The sequence below is a fragment of the Nycticebus coucang genome, chromosome 4 (assembly GCF_027406575.1).
Source record: "Nycticebus coucang isolate mNycCou1 chromosome 4, mNycCou1.pri, whole genome shotgun sequence".
Classification (NCBI taxonomy): domain Eukaryota; kingdom Metazoa; phylum Chordata; class Mammalia; order Primates; family Lorisidae; genus Nycticebus; species Nycticebus coucang.
In genome coordinates, this window is record NC_069783.1 from 18,742,909 (window position 1) to 18,762,509 (window position 19,601).

A 19,601-nucleotide genomic window follows, 5' to 3' on the forward strand; every position below is an offset into this window, starting at 1 on the left:
GATGAAAGCTACTGTAAAGGTCTATTTACCCTGAGAAGGAGGACTGTTCAACTCTTACCTATAAAGGATGTAGTAACACATCATTTTATTATTTTAATGCAATATTATATAGCTATTAAAAATGTTTATTTAAGAAAATGCTTATAGGCTCGGTGCCTGTGGCTCACGCAGCTAAGGTGCCAACCACATACACCTGAGCTGACAGGTTCAAATCCACCCCGAGCCAGCCAAATAACAATGACTGCTGCAACCAAAAAATAGCAGGGCGTTGTGGCGGGCACCTGTAGTCCTAGCTACTTGGGAGGTGGAGGCAGGAGAATCGCTTGAGCCCAGTAGTTGGGAGGTTGCTGTGAACTGTGATGCCACAGCACTCAACCCAGGGCAATGGCTTGAGGCTCTGTCTCAAAAAAAAAAAAAAAAATGCTTATAAACGCCCGAATGTTTTTTGATCTGAATTTTATTGCCTTTCTACAACAAACGTGTAAAATTTATGAATGGAAGAGAAAAGTTTTATTTTAAAACAACAAAAAGAAACAGTAGTAGACCTAAGAATTTTTCTCATGAATAAAGTACAGGAGCTTTACTGACACCCTTTTATGCTTGCTTACAGGTTTTTATCTGTGGTCCTAACAAATGAGATCCTAAGTTAAAGAAGTAGATGAACTTTAAGAGGTTTCTTAGCTCTGTGGATTCATTCTTACTGTCGGGAGTGAAACATGCCCACAGTACAGGGGGTCAACAGACTTTCTATAAAGGGCCAGCCAGACAGTAAACATTTAAGGTTTTACAGTCTCTGCTGCAACAACTCAACTATGCGTGAGCAGCACAAAAGCACCTGCAAGACAACACTAAAATGAATGGTCAAGGATGTATCTTAATAAAATTTTATGAACAGTAAAACCTAAACTTCATATGCTTTTTATATCACAAAATACTATTCTTTTCCCCCCCAATGATTCAAAATGCAAAACCATTCCTACAGAATGGGCCATGCAAAATCAGGCGATGAGCCAGATTTGGCCTACAGGCTATCATTTGCTGACCTCTGCTCTAGTGTGATTTACCATCACAAAATTCAAATGTAAATAATCCACTCTCCAACAAAAGCACACTGAAAGTTAAACAAAAGGCTTTGCTTTCAACTTTTCCACTTATAGTATCCCCAGGCATATTTTTTCCCCTTAAAATTAATGGGGGTTTCAGATCCCATCTAAATGAAGATAATTTTATTAATCTTTCAATGACCAGGGTAATTATAGGAAAAAATTTAAAACAAACACACACCCTCACCCAACAAGTCTTAGGCTCGGTTTTTCAGTTTAGAGTGTTATTTCAATCACGAGGTAGAGAATGAAAGAGAAAACGAGTGACACAATGGGATAGAAATAAACATGTTCAACTCTCCATATTAGCAATAAAAAGCTGAAGGGGTTCCCAGCTGCTCGGGAGGCTGAGGCAAGAGAATCGCGTAAGCCCAAGAGTTAGAGGTTGCTGTGAGCCGTGTGCCGCCACGGCACTCTACCCGAAGGCGGTACAGTGAGACTCTGTCTCTACAAAAAAAAAAAAAAAAAAGCTGAAGGGGTTTAGGGGAAGGTCCCACATGTCACTAAGTGGGACTCCAAACTTTTTTACCAAATGTCCATCTAGTAGTCTCTGTAGCAGCTACAAATGCTGGTATCATCTGGTGGCAATGAAAAAGTTGTAATTTGGACATGAACTTAATGACTTTACACTGAATAGTTAGACCTTAAAGAAACAATCTCTTATAACAAGCAATAGAGCTGGTAATTGGTTTATGGTCTATTATTTCACATCCAAGAAACACAGTAAACAGCGTCCCTTCTTATTCATCCATGCAAGTTTGAAGTTGCTCTACTTATTGGTGTTGCTGGGAGGACTTTATCTGTTCGTCCACGCGGATTTTACATTTCTTTTTTTCTTTTTTTTTCTTTGGCCAAGGCTGGGTGTGAACCCACCACCTTTGGCATATGGGGCTGGCACCCTACTCTGAGCCACAGGCGCCGCCCGGATTTTACATTTCTTGATTTTTGTATATCTCAAAACATTTCATTATGACCTGTGTCCAACACTGAATTGACTAGTTTACTTAAAGAAAATGTACTCAGAAGTTATGTTATTGATTATTTCCTAGCACAGAAAAAAAGATATCAGTCTTAATTTTGCTCATTCTAAATTTTAGCATTAACTTTTTTTATAGGCAGATTATTACTAATTATGTAGGTAAAATAAAGCACCTTAAATAACTACTTGGTTGAGTTCTGTGAGTTTTCATAGTTACTAGCACATAATTAAAAAAATTGATAAACAGCTTCTGTAAAGTGTCAAGAAAATGCATTAATACCATATTTATATCATTAATACTGTATTTTCCCAAATATACGCTCCAATTTCTTACTATATGCCTACCGTAAAAAATAAATTAGGAAGAAAAAGCACTTAGACCTATAATAAATAGTATTAAAGCACTATCACACGACACAAATCATCACAGTTCCATAATCCTATAATTATATTATAAAGCCATAGTAGAAATTAACCTCTGGGGGTCAACAGAACTAAGCTACCTAAACATTAAATATTTACTGAATGGAAAAAAAATTGTTTTATGAAATGTCAATACAAATCATGAAATCTAGTATCTGGATAGTAACTATGAATTTACAAATGCCTTCATAATAGGTAAATACAAAATGCTCATTTTAATCAAAAGACAACAAACAAGGATCATCCTCATATTTTTTTCCCAGGGCTGAAGAAATTTGTCAACACAAAAACTAAATGCAACTTCCCATTGGCACTTCTTCCCAAATCAGTCCTCTGTACCCGGAGGCTATAGCTAGCTTTTCTAACAATTACAAATACAACAAAATTACATAAAAACCTAGTTGAGTCACATAAATGTAAGCCAAAACAGAGAGTGTAACTTAAGCTGCTTATGACGTTTTCTTTGCAGTCCTCTTCCTTGAACTGTTTTTAATGAACATTATCATTGAGCATAAAACAGTACAACAGGAAGCCACATGAAGCAGGTGGTATTTAAACTGCGCAGGTACACAATTTCAACAAAAACCTACTTTTTTTCCAACAAAACATTTCTAAACTACAGATTTTAAAGGGGCCTACTTTCCTCAAAGTTAACTAATTTATAGCACAAGCCATTCATTATATAAACTTAATTTAGCTTATCACTTCCTCCATCATACTTTCTAACTAGCGTATGAAAACATTTCCTAAAAACTAATTTCCATCTAAGTAAAAAAAAAAAACAACTTTGGATTAACGAGACAACCTTCTCCCAAAGAGAATAACAGAATTTACCGAACACCCATTTTTATGCCAGAGATATAATAGGCAGATCATACCTAATACAACAATATGGCAAACCAGCTACTATATTCCAACTTTACAAATTAAGAAAATTGTGGCCAATCTCCCCACCCTAATACACAAAGCTACTAAAATGGCAAAAAATTCAATACTATCATGGCTCTAAAAGCTAAACGCTCTTTCCCACACTGAACAAGTATAAGCCATCACTCAACTAATAATTTAATTATACAACTCTCTAAAAGTTATATAAAGTTCTTTGCCCCAATCATTTTTTTCTTTTGGAGACAAAGTCTTGGTCTATCTATTACCCAGGCTGGAATACAGTGGCACAATCATAGCACTGCACCCTAGGATTTCTGGGCTCAATAATAAATCCTGCCTCAGCCTCCTGAGTAGCTGGAACTACAGCCTTATGCCACCACACACAGCTAATTTTTTTTTTAATGTGTGTATATGTATATATACTCATACAGGATCTTGTTCCCTGACCCAGGCTAGTCTCCTGTCCTCAAGCAACACTCCCACTTTCCCAAAGGGCTGGGATTACAGGCTTGAGCCATGACACCTGGCCCTCCACAAATCTTCCTTTTGATTACACTATATTACAAATTCCTTAACAGTTCTGTATAATTTATCTCTTCATGTGCCAATCCCACAAGTCCTCAAAGTTTAGAACAAATGCCTCTTTCTCCATAAAACCTACCTTAAACATCTTTCTTTTAATTCTCATGGCATTTAATTGGCATTTTTAGTATTAAAATAGTTTACCCATAAGACTTTAAAACTTCTCTAAATCAAAACTGAGAACAGAGTAACACAATTTTGTCAACTGTTCTGATTATTCCATTGTTCCATGAAATGCTAATAGTTATGAGAAAAGCCAGAAGAAAGAATACCAAGGATACTGTAATTAGGTAGGAAAATACAATAAAAATATTCTAGGATATTGAAAAGAGAAAGCAAAAACAGTCCATGTTTCTGTCATCCAGTTTTTTGTTTTTTTGTTTTTTTTTTTTTTGTAGAGACAGAGTCTCACTGTACCGCCCTCGGCTAGAGTGCCATGGCGTCACACAGCTCACAGCAACCTCTAACTCTTGGGCTTACGCGATTCTCTTGCCTCAGCCTCCCAAGTAGCTGGGACTACAGGCGCCTGCCACAACGCCCGGCTATTTTTTGGTTGCAGTTTGGCCGGGGCTGGGTTTGAACCCGCCACCCTCGGCATATGGGGCCGGCGCCCTACTCACTGAGCCACAGGCGCCGCCCTGTCATCCAGTTTTGTAAAAATAGGATACAAGTGCATATGTAGAAAATGCCAAAAAGAAAAAAGCATACACATTTCAAGAAAGGACTTGTAATACTCAGCCAGGCATGATGCCTCATGCCTATAATCCTAGCACTCTTATAGAGAAGCTGAAGGGGGAGTACTGGTTGAGCTCAGGAACTCAAGACCAGCCTGATCAAGAGCAAGGCTCTGTCTCTACTAAAAATAGAAAAATTAGCCAGGTTTTGTGGTAGGCGCCTGTAGTCCCAGCTACTTGGAAAATCGAAGCAGAGGATCACTTGAATCCAGGAGTCTTGAGATTGCATGAGCTAGCTTGAAGCAACAGAGATCGGCAGTGTAGCACCACATCCTTTAAGATTCCCCAGAGGAAGAAGTTAAGGGGTGTTAAGTCAGAAGAACTAAAAACTGAACTACACCTCTTCACCCTATCCATTATCCCAGCAAGTTCTCATCAAGGTAAGCTCGCACATCTCAGTGCATGTAATACTCTTGGGATAAAAATTTTCCATTCAGCTATTTTAAGAATGTGTCACATGCTTGTTCTGCAAACTCCTATCACACATGCACACTGTTTGGTAAACTTTCATGGTGAGCAAGTGAAGTGTTCCAACACCATAACAAAAGCAGCAGGACCTGTTGCTGTCCGAGGTGTCCTGGATCTCCCTTTGTGTCCATCACACACAGTACCATGCATCTCAAAATTATCACAAATGAGTGCAATTGTTAGCCATGTTGAAGGCATACCTGCACCTCCTCTGTGGTTATACTTCCATGTTCTCGAATTTCAAATATCACTTCAAAATAATTTTATGCTCCTCCAAAGATAACTGTGCTTCTGCCATTTTGACTATCCTGCCTGCCGCATGGTGGCATGAGCATTCATTTGATTAACACCATCTTTTGAACAAACATCTTACTACATGTTGCTACTGTAATTCAACTCAACTGTGAAAAGACATAGATAATATCACTTAAAATGTGTATGCATTTTTGGCAACCCCATACATGTGGCACATGGGAAATAATCACAAAGAGTTACAGTTAAACCATTAATAGTAGTCACATTAGGAAAGGGATACATATCATTTGTATATTAATTTTATAGTTTACTCCTAGAATATTTCCCTCATGCTACTTGTATTTTAAAAAATATTTAAAATATATACATGATAAAAATCAATAAATACATTTACGTAATTCTTATAGTCGTGTTAACTTAGAAATAATGACCTCATATATGGTAAAACTCAATATTTAATGAATTTGAGTTAATAACATGCCACATCTAAGCACTAAAATAAATGGTTTCTATAGCTTATATCAAAGGAATATGTATGTTTAAGTAAAGTGTGAGCAAGACTAAAATATATATAAACAGACTAGGTATAATGGCTTGTAAATTACAGAAAAACATCTTTTCAGTAAACTGAGCATGACTTATAACAAAAATATCCTCACTTTAGTCTTATTTGTAAGGTTCCAACAGGTGTAAGAGTCGATACAAAAAACTTTACATGTACACTCAATACCTACTATGTTAAATGTCTTTAGCTGTACCCTCATGACACGTTGGGTTTTAAAAAAGTAAAACCAGCCAGGCATGGTGGCTCACACTTATAATCCCAGCCCTTTGAAAGCTAAGGCAAGAGGATTGCTCAAGGCCGGAGTTTGAGACCAGCGTAGGCAACACCATGAGACCCCTGCCTATACAAAAAATAAAAAAAGTAGTTGGGCATGTTGGAACATGCCTGTAGTCCCAGTAACTCAGGAGGCGAGGGGCGAAGGGTATATCTGAGCCCAGGACCTCAAGGTTGTAGTGAGCTACAATCATGCCATCATACTTCAGTCTGGGCAGCAGAGAGACCCATTTGTAGAACTAAATATTCTCTGATTTAAAGGAATAACATTTATATGGTAAGTAGGCACACATTCCATTTCATCTAATTTAGTTCTACCCTACTCTTTTAATAAATTAATCAACATAAAAAAGAGCCAACTGGGCAGCGCCTGTGGCTCAAGGAGTAGGGTGCCCGGGGGGTGGAACGTTCAAGCCCAGCTGCCCAAAACTGAAAAAAAAAGGGGGGGGGCGGGGGGCCAACAAAATCATACATATTTTACAGTATCCTGTGATAAGTGTATATATTTTTATTTATAGCTTTCAAAGTTATGTCAGTATTTTTGTTTTGTGATATATTCTTTGGCAATAAGTTAGGGAAGGAAGATGAGAACTGGTTTAAAAACTTTGTCACAGCTCAGCACCTGTAGCTCAGTGGCTAGGGCACCAGCCACATACACCAGAGCTGGTGGGTTCGAATCCAGCCTGGGCCCACCAAACAATGACAACTACAACCAAAAAATAGCTGGGCGTTGTGGTGGGTGCTTGTAGTCCCAGCTACTTGGGAGGCTGAGGCAAGAGAATCACTTGAGCCCAGTAGTTGGAGGTTGTGAGCTGTGACGCCACAGCACTCTACCCAGGGCGACAGCTTGTGACTCTGTCTCAAAAAAGTTTACCAGGCCAGGTGCGCTGTCTCAGGACTTCAAATCCAGCACTTAGGGAGGCTGAAGCAGGAGCCCTTGAGGCCAGGAGTTCCAGGTTACAGTTAGCTATGATTACACCACTACAACTCCACCTGGGTGAGAGAGCTAGCCCCTGGGGAAGGAAGTGGATTTTGTTATTACTCCAATTCTGCAGTTGTAATGCTATGTTTCACCTCAAAAAAGATGTACGTAAGACAGGCATAATCACAAAAGAAAGCCAGTTAAGCCACAAGTTTAATTGCCTACAGGAAAAACATACTACAGTAAGATTTGGGTTGGATCAGACATATACCTCTCTTACTATCTATAATGAGCACCTGTAAATTGATTCCTGTAAGATGAAATATACAAGGAAACTCTTCATGTACCCATCATGTACCCAATTATAAGATCACTGGTTCTCAAATCCTCATAGCACATCAGAATCTAGGTAGGTGGATCAAAATCTCAGATACTCAGACTCCACAGACCCAAGGTTGGCTTCAATTAGTCTGGGTGAGGAAACAGGTATTGATTTTTTTTTTTTTTTTTAGCGACAGAGTCTCATTTTGTTGCCCTCAGTAGAGTGCCGTGGCATCACAGCTCATAGCAACCTACAGCTCTTGGGCTTAGGCGATTCTCTTGCCTCAGCCTCCCGAGTAGTTGGGACTAAAGGTGCCCGCCACAACACCCAGCTATTTTTTGTTGCAGTTTGGCCGGGGTCGGGTTCGAACCCGCCACCCTCAGCATATGGGGCCAGCGCCCTACTCACTGAGCCACAGGTGCTGCCCTAGGTATTATTATTAGGGTGTTTTTTTTCTTTTAAAGTTACACTACTATCTAGGCTAAAGAACATACCACAAACACCTTAGAGCAGTGACCCACAGGAACTGTATTAAAGGGCTGCAGATTAGAAGGTTGAGAACCACTGCCTTAGGGGTTAGGTTTTCCAACTAAGACAAAATGTCTGTATAATTCATCATGGTATAACAGAAACCAGAATCAAAAGATCTATAATAGAGCTCCAGGTTGTCACTAAGTGAAGGAACTCAGATCACTTACATTCACTCATCCCACTTCTCCATTTGCAAATGGGAATAAGAACACCTCCCTTAGAAAATTATTGCAAAGATTAAGTGAGGTAAAATATGAAATTGAAACATAAGGGCTTTCTAGAGTACGTACGAGTGACCCACCATGAGTGAAATTATTTTTTTGTTGTTTAAAAATCAATATAAAATGCTTTAACTCAGAAGTTTTTCTGGGAACTTAATCTACACAAACAACAGCACTAGCACAAAAGAATTAACAAATAAGAATATTTACTGTAGCACTGCTTACAGTGGTTCAAAATTAGAAACTGAATAACCTAAACTCAATAAATTTTAATATAAGTCATGCATTAAAAATCATGTTATTAAAAACCAAAGTTATGGGGCTGCGCCTGTGGCTCCAGGAGTACAGTGCCCACCCCATATACTGGAGGTGGTGGGTTCAAACCCAGCCTTGGCCAAAAAAAAAACTGGGGGGGGGGGAATCAAAGTTATATGTACAAATTATAGTAAAACATCCATGATACGAATACCAAAGTTGCCTAACATATAGCATATGATCTTATTTTGGCTTAAAAGAAAAAAAAGGAGGTAATATGACTATATACAGAGGGTGCCAAAAAACATCTGCATTTTAAGAAAAAATTGTATTAAAACTGTAATACTCAAGTCACACTTGATTTCTGCAATTATAAGAGATACTAGATAACAAATGTTTACAGTATATATTGAGCATTACAATTCTAATACAATGTTTTCCTTTGTTAAAACATGTATCCATTTCTTTGGTACTCTGTATATTTGCGTGAAGGATGAAAAAACAAATACCGTAACACTGGTAAAGGAGGCGGCACTGTTGCCTTTATCTTTGTATATCTCTGTGTTAAAAGGCTTACTGAAGTTACCAAGATAAACCTTTTTTTTTTTTTTAAGGTCTTATATGCATATAAATACAGCTTAACTGCATTATAGTTAGGAAACTATCACAGAGTACAAGAGATCCTGTGCTATTTTTACTTAGTTCATTAATGAAAACTTCTCTTAAATGGGTATTTTAGTATTTTTCAATTGTTACACTGTATCCATTGGAATACAGCACTAAAGGAAAACAACTTTAGAAAAGTTAAGTTGTAACAGGCAACTAAAAGGAGTCATCTGAACTCATGGTCTTGAGACAAAAATGATTTTAAGCAGACTTTAATGCAGTTTTAAACGAATTCTTTCTTCAGACTAAGATTTTCCAAATATGCTCCTTATTCATCAACTCAGTGTTCTTTGAAGTTCCTTGTCCAATACACTTATAAGAGTTGCTCTACAGCACCCACATGCTCTTCTGCAAACTGAAACACACTGCTCAACCTAGTCATTAACATAGTAAAGTTCTACAATATAGCTTAACTTTAACCCAGTATTGCCATGACTGTTTTTTCAGTAAATGTTAACGCCCAAAAAAGACATTTTAAGAAGTAGTGTTTCTAAGTCATTTCCAAGACAACTTAAATAACACTTATGATGGTTAAAAGCATTTCGATGACTTAGGAATAGTCTGAGAAAAAATACAAATTGTACAAATCTTTTGATTAAAAATATTATTTCAGGTGATAAGTATAATAAATTATGATTTAAAAAAAAATTTAATTACACAAGTATTCAAGAATAAGCCTTCAATTTTTTTTTTTTAATTAGCTTCACCAAAGGCATATCCTAGCTTTTATTAAAGGGCCCATGCCACAGTCAATATAAAAACACAAAATGTCCCATCAGTTTAATAACAATAAAAAAACCCAAAAGTGGAAAACTGAGGACAGGGGAAGAGGCCCATGGGCCAGAGGCACTATGAGCCCCGCTCATGGCACCAGGCCTGGCCGCAGGGTTCCTAGTATTGCTGTTGCTACAAGGTTGGGGGGCTGCAATTGTCCTGTGGGAGCCACCATTCACCTAGGTCGGGGACCCTTACTTCTGGGATGTTCTCAGCTTCTGAGGTGGCCGTGGGGGAGACCCACACCTATGGTGCATCTTACAAGGGTACATGTGAAACTTACTAAATGTAGAATATAAATGTATTAACACAATAACTAAGAAAATGTCAGGAAGGCTATGTTAACCAGTGTGATAAAATAGTTCAAATTGTATATAAAACCAGCGCATAGTACCCCATGATTGCACTAATGTACACGGCTATGATTTAATAATAATAATAAAAATAAACCTTCAACTGGTGGTCATTTGTTTCCCAAAACTTTAAGTGAGATAACCAAATTGTGTAAAATATTTAAGTTTTTTAAAAAGCAAGGTATTGCTTAGAAAACACCTCCTCCAACATCTAGACTGCAATGTCTGAAAAGAAAAATCAAATCTGTATTATTTTCAAGAATTAGGTATTATATTGTATTTTAAAAAAGGGTCTGTGGCAGAAAAAGATACTCAATTATAATTTAAATATAATTTACTCTGTATTCTTTTAAAAAAATACTTGGAAGAAGGCAGTCTATCTTACAGGAAATACACAAAATAAAAATTAAATTTAGGCTCATGGTTCAAGACCAGCCTGGTCTCTAAAAATAGCTGGCCACCTGTAGTCTCAGCTACTCGGGAAGCTGAGGCAAGAGAATCGCTTGAGCCTAAGAGTTTGTGGTTGTTGTGAGGTATGACCACTCTACAGAGGGGGACAAAATGAGATTCTGTCTCTAAATAAATAAAATAAATTTAGGAAAATAGCAAATCAAGCAGTAAATGACAAAAATAGTAAATAAACTTTAAGGTTCACTTACTAACTTCTGGTGATTCAAAGAAAGACAAAAGGGAGAAAAAACACAGGTTATATACATTTCTCATTATCCACAGATAAATCATACCAATTCCTTGGAGGTTAACCTTGTTCCTAGCAAAGCTTTAAAAGAAACTTTTTATGTGAGATATTATAGAGGGGACAGAGTTGTAACAAAAAGTATCTTTTACATCCCCATAATAGATGCAAGCTTTCAATGTCAGTTCTTCAGGAAAAGCCATCTACCAAACTCCCAGCATAATCTTGGAAAAGCCAATTCCAAATTATTAAGGATTCTAGGACAAGTCTAAATCCTAAATTATAACCCTGTCTATATTAGATACAGCCCTTCAATCTGATGGGCTCCTATCCACCTGTTCTTTTTTGCCAATCCTCCTTATGCCTACACTTTTTTTTTTTTTTTTTAACGTTTTGAAGTCTCCCTGTCTCCCAGGCTAGTGCAGTGATCCAATCAGAGCTCACTGCAGCCTCCCACTCCTGGGCTCAACCAATCCTCCCATCTCAGCCTCCTGAGTATCATGGGTCATTGTACCTGGTTTGCTTTGGAACTGATACTTTAATCTCTGCCATTCTCCCGCTCAGGGTCACTACAGACACCAATCCCGGTGGGCTGAATGCCATTTCAGCCATCTCTTGACTAAATTAACTTCCCTAAATCTTTTAAGACTCAGCTTTACTCCTTGTGGAAAGCTTTTCCTGACCCTGCAGCCTCTACCTACCTGTCAGTGGCAATTGGTATACTGCACTTTAATCACAAGTTTAATCCTCTTTCTCTCCACTTTATGATAAATTCAAGGACAAGGACAACATTATCACCAACATCTGATAGTCTGGCACATGACCGGCCTCCAACCGCAAATGGGTCCAGGTTTCTGGTAGTCTACCTTGATGAAAAGATACAAGTCTTGGAATACTCAAGACTACAAATGGGCTAAATGTCCATACTACGTGAGTATTTTCTTAACCAGAATTCTAATAAGGAACTGACAAATTACTTTTAGCAAGAGCCTAGAGTACTTCCATTTTTGCTAGTATATAATCCACATATTTTGGAGATTAAATGAAGGCACTCAAGTTCTCCCACTAGATCAAAGTAATAAATTACACTTCAAAGAAAAGGTAGCCTAAGAAATCAATTGTAGCAGACATGGCAGCTCATACAGGTAGTCTGAGCACTCTGGGAGGCTGAGGCAAGAGGATCTCTGGAGTTCAGAGTGGAACTCCACGAAAAAGAGAAAAAACAGCCAGGTGTTGTGACAGGCACCTGTAGCCCCAGCTACTGGGAGCCTAAGAAAGGAGGATCCCTTGAACCCAAGAGTCTGAGGTTGCTGCGAGCTAGGCTGAGGCCAGGGCACTCTAGCCTGGGGCAACAGAGACTGTCTTAAGCAAAACAAAACACACACAACTGTAGACCAAACCTGGAGCTAATAACCCCTCTTCAAAGTTATGTTCAGTTGGTTTTAAAGATTCAAGTTTTAACATAGAAAACAATGTTTTGCATTTAACCATGCTAAAATTGATAAAATACCATCAAGATGTTCTTGATAAACTAGTTCAAAAAATTACCTGGTCATCAAAATGGAAAATGCAAGTAACTCCTATCTGTATATATACGTTTTTGGCATTAACAAAATAATACAATACAGCCCATATGTTTCTGGATCTAAAATTTGCCTCATCTGACTATAGTTTGATAAAGATTTACAGTCATAGTCACCCTACCTCTACCACTCATTTACATTTTTTAATGTCTCAGTAAGATCAACTGCACCTTATTTAAGACTTTCTCCTATTGATACCTTTACTGTCTTTTATAAACAGTGCCTAAAATCAGAGCTCACCACTTTGACATCTATAACTTGCTGGCTATTCCTGACACGTATACTGCAGCAGAAACCAAATAGAAGCTATCCTAAAACCAGGTGCCAGACGCACTTAGTGGTGTCTTTTTTCGGGACTAAAATAATGTAAATAATCCACTACATAGCAACTTGGCAGGCAGTTGCAGGTTATGTTCTCCTAGGCAGTGTTAACTAGATGGTTTTGTAGTGTCATTTTATAGCCAATTGAATAAACTTCTTCCAGGAAAACAAAATAGGGGGTAGAAGTGGAGATGTGGTCCAAGGATACACGGATATATTTTGCTCCAAGTAGGTGATCACTGTCTCTTTTCCCTGCCAATTTGCAGTGGATCAAAACATTCTGACACTTCAACCAGCCCCCCTTTCTCCCTTTTCCTTTCAGATTTCATATGACTTCCCCTTTTTGTACTTGGTAGCTACAGTGATAAGCACACGAAATGTGCACATTTGGATGTTTCCCAGTACTCTCCTATAAAATCTTTTATCCCCTCACAAGAGGATAGCTAAGAGTAAGTGAAGTGAAAACGAGCAATATGTAGCCTGAAAATGGATGAGATTACAGTAGTTAAATTTGCAGAATGGACCATACTATAGAAATTAGGCTTTTACAAACATGCTTAAATAATAAATTTTTCTAATACTTTAAAGCACTTTAAAAGATATAAAAGGGCCAAACATTTCAATTAAAAAAAGAAAGAAAGAGAAGAGGCTGGACTCAGTGGCTCATGCCTATAATCCTAACACTCTGGAAGGCCGAGGCTGGTGGATTGCTTGAGTTCAGGAGTTCAAGACCAGCCTGAGCAAGAACTCTAAAAACAGCTGGGTGTTGTGGCTGGTACGTATAGTCCAGCTACTTGGGAGGCTGAGGAAGAGGACTGCTTGAGCCCAAGAGTTTGATGCTGCTGTGAGCCAGGGCATCCTACCAAGGGCAACAAAGTAAGACTTTTGTTCTATCTCAAAAAAAAAAAAATCAGCGAAAGACAAAAAAAATTTCCAATTTTATTAAGAATTAAAACAAACCTCTGGAAGGTGATATTTAATTAGGCAAGTTTTTTTTTTTTGTTTTTTTTTTGTGATTTTTGGCCGGGGCTGGGTTTGAACCCGCCACCTCCGGCATATGGGACCAGCGCCCTACTCCTTGAGCCACAGGCGCCGCCCATAATTAGGCAAGTTTTAAATTTATTTATAAAAATGGATCTTTTGAGTTACTGGAAGAAAAAGTCACTAAGGAAAAAACATTAACTTGTCTCTAAACATACTGCTACTGAACCTCCTGAGAAGAAAAAGTTATACATCTACCTATATAGTTCTACAGCTTTTCATTCACTGCAAAAGCTTGAAAATATTTCTCTGTAAATCCACCTTTTCAACTTACAAAAGCAATAAATTTTAAATGAAATGTTTTCTGAGTACATTGCCAAATGTAAAAATTAGAATATTAACTTTTAAATGATAGGGTTTGAGGAAACCTTTTCCCACCACACCAAAATTCAAAACCGAGTGAGACAATTAGGAGTTCGAATGATGGTAATCGAAGTATCTATGGAGGCACCCGTAGCTCAGTGGGTAGGGCATGGGCCACATACACCAAGGTTGATGGGTTTGAACCCAGCTTGGGCCAGCTAAAACAACTGCAACAAAAAAATAGCCAGGTGTTGTGGCCGCACCTGTAGTCCCAGCTACTTGGGAGGCTAAGGCAGGAGAGTCGTTTAAGCCCAATAGTTGAAGGTTGCTGTGAGGTGTGATGCCATAGCACTCTACCCAGGGTGACAGCTTGAGACTCTGTCTCAAAAAAATAAATAAATAAATCTATCTCCTTTACTATAGCTAAAGCTACAATCACAATTTAGACTTAGGCCAAGTGGCCTCCCAGCACTACACTCCATCATTATCCTAACCCAGTCACACCAAGCACTGGACTTCTGTCTTCCTCGATAAACAGGCAGTCTATCCCTGATAGTCTCATGAAGAAACAACAAATTACGTGCCTTCTGCAGGGGGAAGATTCCCAGAGAGAAAGGAAAGAGCTCAGCTATATTTGATCAGTTTCCTCTTAAAAATTCATCTGAGGTGATAGGACAATAGAAGCAAGTCAGACTATATTTTAATGCCTTTTTAAAAACAGAAATTTGGTAGGTCATGAGCCAATTTACCCAGCTATCAGAGTAGTATTTTTATCAGAGCAGTATTTTAGTAAAATAGCCTCAAGCTGTGAATTCAAGTCAGACAAAGCCATCTGAGATTCAAATGTTCAGATATTCCCAATGTCCATAAGCTTTAAAAAGGTGCTAGGGGGAGGGGTGCCAGAATATTTTCACATCTTACAAACCCAGCAAGGTCTTTAAATTAGAAAGTATTTAGAACTTTTCAGGAGACAAGAGTCTAACTATAATAAGGAGGCAGCTTAGTTACTGAGAAAACTGGCTCTGGATCTCACACCTGGCCCAAATCTTTGGCCATAATTACCTCTGTTAACTAGGGTAAGTGCCTAATCAGAAAGACAAATTATCTTTCAACACCAGCAGGATTTAGAAGTATGGAAGGCTTAAGAGAAAAAAATTCAAACATTACTATCTGTGTTAAAATTCTGCATAATACTACCTGGCATTTTATATACAGTACTTGTACTGCCTAAGAAAATGTGGCCTAGTAAAGTGACAGCCTTGTAAGAGCAATTTAAATGTCAGTTATTTGGGCTTTTTAAAAAGTTGAAATACTGAAAAGCCTAAGAGAACTTTGAACTCAGATAAATTAAGAAACCCATGTACTAAAATTATGCAGTTTACCTAGACTGTTTGAAGATGCTCACATCTGCTAACACCAAGTCCAACTAGAAGATAATAATAGCTACACTCGTGCAGAGTAAAAAACTTATATTCAAAAATAACCTGAAATTAAAGCCTAAGAACCAGGTTTCTGAAATGCAGCTTTAATTTTAAATTAGTGTAAACCGTTTCTGCATACAATCTGCCCTGGAGGACATCAAGAGACAACTGTACACAGTGCAATTTCACCAACAATTGGAATTTTAAAGACATTCTTGCAACAGGGAAATAACATCATTTATGATTGCATATGAATTAAAAAGCAGAAAGAGAAACAACCAATTAAAAATATCCATCCTTGTATTTTTAACAGGACTCCTAGTCAGAATTTCTTTTTTTTTGAGACAGGGCCTCAAGCTGTCGCCCTGGGTAGAGCGCCGTCGCATCACAGCAACCTCCAACTCCTGGGCTCAAGCGACTCTTGCCTCAGCCTCCCAAGTAGCTGGGATTACAGGCACAGAATTTCTTAAATCATCTTCCAATATTCCAAGTCACATGGTGAAGTCACATATTAAACAAGACCCTCAACTTCAAACAAGCTTTTAAAATCCTTTGGTAACTTCCTTTATTAGAACTGTTTTCTTGACGTCCAGTACTTCAGATACATTCTCTGCAGGGTTTTAAATCATTGTTCTAAAGGTTCCCGTAAAAACCTTCACCAAAAACTCTGCCACCAGTTTTCTTAACAAGTAAAAATCTCGAAATAGTAACTTCTGACATGATGTCTTATTGCATGATATGTTGACAATATATATATTCCTCCCCCAAAAAGTTTAAATACGTGTTAGAACTAAAACCTAAGAAAAGTAGGTCTTCTCTAGCTATGTGCTCAGAAGTAATGCTAACTTTTACACACGTGTTTGGGCATAAAATCTTAAATATTTCCCCAAAATCTGACCCAGTTCAGATACGAAATATTCCTAAAATACTAGAAGCCGCTAATCTTGTCCTTGGTGTTGTCCTTGGTTTTAAATTCACACATTTGAGCACTGAAATCTGTAACACACATTCCTTACCAGTGGCACCTAAACAAGTCGAACCCCAAGTCATTGTTTCTTTCGTGCCCGCATCTATCACGAACTTTTCGCGGACACACTCGGGACCTGGAGAAGCCCCACACCTTTTTTCATAAGCCCACTCCTTCCTCTTCACCCACTTCCAACTCGAAACTCGAACGCTTCTCTGGATCCACCCAGCCTCTTCACCACTCTCCGAACCCAAGAGAGCTGGGGTGGAAGCACAGCTCGGTCCCCAGTCTCAAGCACGCTGAAACCCAGGGAGATCCGGGTCGGTGCCCTAGGCCCGCGCGGTGGGGCGCAGGGGAGGGAAGGAAGCGGGAAATGGAGCGCGCGGCGCCCCCTCCCCCGCGCGGCGCACACCCCCTTCCGGCACCCCTCCCCCTGCATTGTGCGAGCGGGCCCCAGGCCGCAGTTCGCCCGGGCACCCCGCGGGCCTGGTCTGCTCCCGACGAGGCCGCCGCACAAAGCTCGGGCAGGCAGCCTCTGCGGCTCCAAAAGGACTGGAAACGAAACGAGCGCGGGCTGACTTACGGGGCTGCTGCGGCCGCGCTGCCTCAGCCGGGGACACCGACCGTTGGGCACACGGCGGCGTCGCTCGTGGCCGTCCTCCCCCTCTTCCGCCTTCGGTGGCGGCAATGTCTTCTTTCTCCACCTACCTCCCTCCCCCCCACCCCACCTCCTCCTTCTCCTCCTCCCACTCCTCCTCCGAACCTCCGAAGTATCGAGGGTGAGACACAGAGACTCACAACAACATGGCTGCCACCGCCACCTCCCCTCCCCCCGCCCATCAGGCGCGCGCAATGCACTCCGGGAGAAAGAGGAGGGGGGTGAGCACTCACCGAGGCGCGGCTTCTCTCAGTGGCTTGCGTCCCTTCTCCCGCGCTCCAGGCGCGGGCCGGCCGGGACCCTGCGCGTGCGCACGCTTTCTGCACTCTCACGTGTTAGGCCGTCTCTCTCGCGTGCCCTCCTCCACCCTCACCTTGCGGGCTCGAGCTCCTTTCCTGGGCTGGGCCACGGTGTCCGGCGGGAGCGCGCCCCTCCCACCCCGGCTCGGACTGCGCAGGCGTAGTGTTCCCGAACTCTGTGTTCCGCTGTCTGCCCGCGTGGGGCATCGGCTTCCGAATGCGCTCACCCTCCGCTTCCTCGCGGGTAGCTCATTGTTCTCCCCCAGCTGCCTATGCGGGTCTCACTGGCGCTGCCGAGGGGTACTCCCTGCATTTCGCTTCCGGGGTGTGGACACCCACGGGACCGGGCGTATTCAGGCCTTTTGCTTTCACCCTCCCCACACACACACACACACACACACACACACACACACAAGGCGATGAAGATGCTTTTGGGGGAGGGAACTTGCTTCCCGCACGTGGACAGTCACTTTCCTAGTAGTCGTTCCCTGGGCAAACGGAGCTGTCTGCGAGCTCATTGTCGGCCCCAGTGCTTGGCCCGGGAGAACACAAAGGAAACTCCCGTCGGTCTCCTGCTGGGCCAGCGGTTCTCACTGCCGGCTGTTTTTTCTCACGTGCTGAGCGCTCTCCCCTTCTCAGTTCTCGGGCTACTTGGAGACTCCAAACCTGCCCTGCGGAACCGCAGCCACTCTCCTGGCCCGGCATCTCCGCAGAGAGGTGGTGATTCCAGAATTCTGACCCAAGTGGCTCCCTGCCACACAGCTGTAACGTGGAAGAGCACCGGCGCCAAGTCCGACTTGTTCTTGATCATTTGCACAGTTCTTGGCTCTCCTGATATTCTGTACTTTGTTAACATTCAGGGCTTTTTAATTACTTCATTGAGAGACTTTAAGCTCCCCAAGAGAGCGACCTTGTGTGTTTTGTTCCACTATGTCCCCCAGTGCCTGCTGAACGCATTAGCTCTTAGGCTTTTAATAATTACTAAAAAATGTCTGACATCGAAATCTTATCTCAGGCCTTTAACTCAGGCTTAAATTTCAGGCATCTAAATTATTTCCTCTTGAATATGATTTCTCTTGCCAAGCGTGTTGCAGACCCCACCCCTACTCCCGCACTGTCCGGCAGTTGGCGATGCCACCACCTATTCATTCCTCAAAGAGATGTTCCAGGGGGACTGAAGTCTCTTAGTCTCAATTCCATATGATGAGGGAGGGCTTGGGGTAGGCTTATCTATTATCTTTCAGACTTAGCAACTGTAATATTAAGACTCCTGCTGCTAATCAGCTTAATGAAGGCAGGCAAAAAGTCTCCCTCCTTTGTCACCTATTCTTGATTGTGGGACATTTCTTAAAGAGACATCAACACTGAAAGAGCACTCCTGTGAAATGCTACTCCCAATATAAATCATTTACCAAACCTTGCAGATTTTTTTACTTCGTATTTCTGGAGACAGTCTCTTCCACTGCCTCCTCGCTAGTACCTGCTTTGTTTCCAAGATGTGGATTTTGGTAACTAGCTCTTTTTTTTTTTTTTTTTTTTTTTTTTGTGGTTTTTGGCCGGGGCTGGGTACGAGCCTGCCATCTCCGGTATACGGGACCGGCGCCCTACTCCTTGAGCCACAGGCGCCGCCCTGGTAACTAGCTCTTAATCAGCCTTCATATCGCCAGTCTCCTTCCCATCAATTCTGGCTGCCAACTAAAATGGAAATCCAAGTCCTGGCACTCAAGCTTCTGCTTCAACCATCTCATTGCTTCCTGTCACCCACAATGGCATTTCCCAAGTGTGCTGTCAGTGTTAACAGATGTTTCTTTAAGAAATGTTCCTTGATCAAGTAGGAATTGGAGATGCTGGAAGGCAGACATTTTGCCTACCGTCTCCTTCCTTCTCCAATGTGCTGATAGCAGTGGAATAGTCTTTATGTACAGTTGCTTAGTCCAGGTGAAAATAGATAAACCTATCAGTGGTTCTCCCTGAGTATATGGAACTGGGACTGTGAAACC

At 40.7% G+C, this 19,601-nt stretch overlaps 1 protein-coding gene across 10 annotated transcripts in view; it reads right to left on the bottom strand.

Moving 5' to 3' along the window:
* Positions 1-17,604, bottom strand: part of PUM2 (pumilio RNA binding family member 2) — a 100,454-nt gene extending 82,850 nt beyond the window's left edge. For 6 of the 10 annotated variants that reach the window (XM_053587495.1, XM_053587498.1, XM_053587497.1 and 3 more), the window contains exon 1: positions 17,228-17,338. The gene's annotated coding sequence lies outside the window, so the exon portion shown is untranslated. Of the gene's footprint in view, positions 1-17,227; positions 17,476-17,535 lie in introns of those variants that run through there. The other 4 variants (XM_053587490.1, XM_053587489.1, XM_053587493.1 and 1 more) reach the window with 4 other exon arrangements.
* Positions 17,605-19,601: the final 1,997 nt, after the last annotated feature.